This window comes from Equus asinus, chromosome 20, assembly GCF_041296235.1.
Source record: "Equus asinus isolate D_3611 breed Donkey chromosome 20, EquAss-T2T_v2, whole genome shotgun sequence".
Lineage (NCBI taxonomy): Eukaryota > Metazoa > Chordata > Mammalia > Perissodactyla > Equidae > Equus > Equus asinus.
Window position 1 is genome coordinate 35,678,475 of NC_091809.1, and position 4,505 is coordinate 35,682,979.

General features: G+C 35.6%; 1 non-coding gene across 1 annotated transcript; it reads left to right on the forward strand.

Annotated features, from left to right (window-relative positions):
• The first annotated feature begins 1,252 nt into the window (after positions 1-1,252).
• LOC123279180 (U6 spliceosomal RNA) lies at positions 1,253-1,359 on the forward strand. The gene has a single exon (XR_006517099.1). It is a non-coding gene; the product is annotated as a U6 spliceosomal RNA (small nuclear RNA).
• The last annotated feature ends 3,146 nt before the right edge of the window (positions 1,360-4,505 follow it).

Sequence of the window (4,505 nt, forward strand, 5' to 3'; positions counted from 1 at the left end):
TTTCTACCATGACTGCATCTATATACATTTTGAAAAATAGCAGTGCCCTTATGTGGAAAACAGTTTTTTTCTTTAAAGCATTGATATTGATTCTCATATGTCTTAGAAACATTCTTTAGCTCCCAGGCATTTGCTAACCCCAGGTTTAGAGCTCCTATGTTTATATCCCTGGAGAGAACTTGATCATGTTATTCTTGCTTTAAAAAGTCTAGACATGAATCTGCTCCACAAATAGTGCCAAAAACAAGTTCAACTTAGAAGTCCCTTTGCGACCTGGCCCCAGCCTCATCTTTTGTCATTAGTTTTGCATTTATATGTTGTGCCTTTATCCATGTTGGTTTATTTGTCGTCATTCAGGAATTAAATATCACTCCTTCCGATAGCCTTACTTTCCCCACTAGGCAGTTGGTAGCTCATTTCTCTGTGCTATGTAGCATATAGTAGGTATTTCATGGCCATGCGTGTGTACTGTAATGAGTTATGTCTGTATTTAGACTGAGTATCTAGGGCAAAGGGTCTCCAACTGGAGCTCTCTTAGAGCCGAGATAAGTAAAGACTTCCTAAAGGGTACCTGGGAATGAATAGTGTTGAGGGAATCAAGTTTCCTATTCTCAACTTCCTTTTGTACTCTTTTCTAAAATTGATTTTCTTCTGAACTCGATTATAGTTATTCTGGGTCTTCCATTCCTTTTGTCATTGCTCTTCTCACTCACACTTAACAAAATAAAGACAAAACTTTCCCCTCATTTTGCAATTGAACGTTACCCTTAACTAAGCAAAGCATAATTTGAAACACTACTGTTGGCTAAAGCTTCCTTTACTCAATGATTCATGTGTCTCCATCTCTTGTATTATGAGGTAAATTGCCCCCCAAAAAGAACATTGTGTATTTAATAATTACTTAACAAATTTTGTAATAGATTAATTCTACCTAATCAATTGCAATGTAACTTGATCCAGAAGAAAGTTTTGACAATTAAGTGTGTGTATAAATATTTTTAAAGCAAAGAATTTTGGTACAGTGATAAATAAGAGATTTTCCAGGATGAAACTATTAATTTAGGGTAAAATTCCTTGGAGAAGATGATTGAAAATATGATTTCAGGAATTTAAAAAAAAGATGTAAATTTTGTCTTTAAAGAAGGGTTTGTTTATGTAATTTTGTAAATGGCTATAATGGGTATCAAATCACTATTGTATTAAAGTTCATCAGATAGATATAGAAAAATATGAATTTAAGATACTCATGCTTGTGCTCCCTTCGTTAGCACATATACTAATATTGGAACGATACAGAGAAGATTAGCATGGCCCCTGTGCAAGGATGACACGCAAATTTGTGAAGCCTTGTATATTTAAAAAAATAAAATAAAATACTAATACTTAAAATACAAAAATTATACTCTTTGAAATTATTTACAATTTATAATGCTTTTATAAAATTCTTAAAACTTATATCCATTTTGAAATGTGTGAGGGTCTACATATTTTCTCAAAATTCTTCTGGGAGTCCTCTGCATTTAGAGTGAGTCCTAGAGTATTGTTTCTCAAACTTAAAGGTGCATGAATTATTTGGGGGATCTTGTAAAAAGGCAGATTCTAATTCTATATACCTGGAGATAGGAACAGACTGAAATTCCGCAATTCTAATGAGCTCCTAAACAATGGCCGTGCTAGTTGTAGTCCATAGATTATATTTGGAGTAACATGGTTCTGCAGTAGTACTTCGCAAACTGCAGGTCACTACACATTACAAGGTGGTAAAATCTATTTAGTGGCTGCTGTTCAGCACTTTTTTTAATAAGAGCGAAGACTAGAGATGCAAAGAAGAACAAGAAAGAGAAGATAAAATGAAAAAGTGTTATTAAGATATTATTTCGTGGACATTTGTTTCCGTTTTACGGTATTTGCGCTATTTAGGGTCTCAATGTAAAATGTATTTCTTACTGTGGATCGTGGGCAAAATGTTTAAATGCCCCTGTTATAGAGGAAAGAGTTCACCTGAGTTACTTTGTTTTCTGATGTCTAGCACAGTACTTAGTAGATAACAGATCATAAGCAAGTTTGTTGGGTGAACCAATGTATGTGTAAACACATGAATACGTGTCGTCACCCAGACAACAAAAATCGACATGCGACTTTAAAATTGGTAATTTTAGATTTTTGTGCATTTGTTTTATAAAATCTAACTAACAGAGAGGGAGCAGGCTCTCTGTGGGTGTTCCCTGCTGGTGAGGTTACCTTACAGAAAACATCACAACACCAGAGAAGAGAAGGTACATTTTTCTTGTTCCTAAAGAATGTTTGGTCTCAATAGAATAGAAAGCCAATTTGTATGAAACACCGACCAAAATAAATTGCACAACCCTGACATTTTAGTGAACTTTGGTGATTGCCCAGCTTTTGGGCTCCTCTATTGAATGAGATAGTAATCTAAACCCTGAATGGTTTGTGTGTAGTAAGACCATGTAAATATTTATGTATTTATTTTTTAGGTGAGATTTCTTCTCTTTATGTTTTGTTTGCTGGTAAAGTAATGTCTATCATATTTACTGGATTCTTTCTTGTTGACCACGGTATACCAGATAGATAATAAACAACTTATCTAAAAGTGGCTTGGGGATAATTTTGTAGGTGGGAGGCAAAAGCACATGACCTCTATAGCTCATTTCCCAAAATATGTTCCCATTTAATTCATTTTTTCAGAGTTTTAAAATTACATTCCCTGCAAAAGTGCCTCAAGGTGTGAACATAATAGAGACACAATGAATTCAAATATTTTTAAACAGTTTGTGGCAGAATTAAACAAATAAATGAAAGCAGCTAGAAAACAGAAGATTCCAGCATGATCTATGCCCACCTAGAGCATACTGGTCTCACAAAAGCAAGATGGTTCCATTTTTGCATTGGGATTTCCAGGAGGTAAGCTCTCTGGGAAATACAAATGACCAGACCTCTCGGGAAGTGGCTTCCAAAATGAGATTTGTGGCAGAAAATTTAGGCAGATGTCGAAGTTGCAAAGATGTGGGGTTGTATTGTTATTGTTAAATAAAGACCATCAAGAACTGAAGATGTCATATTTCTCCTGCTCGTATCATCGAATGAATTTGTGCATGTCGTGTAACTCCTCTGAGCTTCAGTCTTTCCAACTCTAACGAGAATAATGTGTTTATCTAGTACTCATCTCATGGAAATGTGTAAATTAATATCTGGAAAATATTTTAGATGTATTATATATGCGTTCTGTAAAAATAAACAATTGGGTGAGGTGGGAGGCGGAACAATGTCCCCCCAAAGATGACATATACCAGTTAACAGGACCTGTGGATATGTTAAGTGATATGGCAAAAGTAACTTTGCAGATGTGATTTTAGGTAAGGATCTTGAGATTGAAAGTTTATCCTTAATTATCTGGGTGTGTCTAACGTAATCACAAGGGTCTTTATAATTGGAAGAGGGAGACAGGATGCTCAGGGGGATTTTGTGGACTCAACCCTCCATTTCTGCCTTTGAAGATGGGTAAGCGAGGACAAGTCAAGGAATGTGGACAGCTTCTAGACACTGGAAAAGGCAAGGAATGGATTCACTCCTGGAGCTTCCAGAAGAAATGTTCCCTTGCTGACACCTTGATTTTAGCTTGCTGAGACCTCTGACCTCCAGAACCATAAGATAATAAACTTGTACTATTTATGTCACTGGTTTAATTCTCCACAGCAGCAATAGAAAACTAATGCAAACTAATATAAGTGGTAAAACAAATGTAAAATATATACAGATGGTAAAACAAAAGTAGATGTAAAAATAAACAAAGACCCTGCCTGAGAGGTAGATGTAAATATTGAGTAGCCACTAGCTAATGGATTGGTTAGCGTATGCTACTAATTAGAGAACAGGGTCTAGTTTTGTTCTCTTTATGAGCAAGTTTCACTAATAGAAAACAGAATGAACCAAGTACACAAGCACACAAAAGTCTCAAGTCATGATTGTATCCCTAATCCTGGACAAATATGTCAAAAATGTATTCTAAGGTTTATGTGTAATAGAGAAAAGAAGACCGAATGTTTTTTTTTTTTTTTTTATGGCAGTAATTTTTTTTTTTTAATTTTTTTTTTTTTTATTAATGTTATGATGGATTACAAGCTTGTGAAATTTCAGTTGTACATTTTTGTTAGTCATGTTGTGGGTACACCACTTCCCCCTCCGTGCCCTCCCCCCACCCCCCCTTTTCCCTGGTAACCACCGATCAGATCTCCTTCTCAATATACTAATTTCCACCTATGAGTGGAGTCATATAGAGTTCGTCTTTCTCTGACTGACTTATTTCGCTTAACATAATGCCCTCGAGGTCCATCCACATTGTTGTGAATGGGCCAATTTCGTCTTTTTTTATGGCTGAGTAGTATTCCATTGTGTATATATACCACATCTTCTTTATCCAATCATCAGTTTCTGGGCATGTAGGCTGGTTCCACGTCTTGGCTATTGTAAATAATGCTGCGATGAAC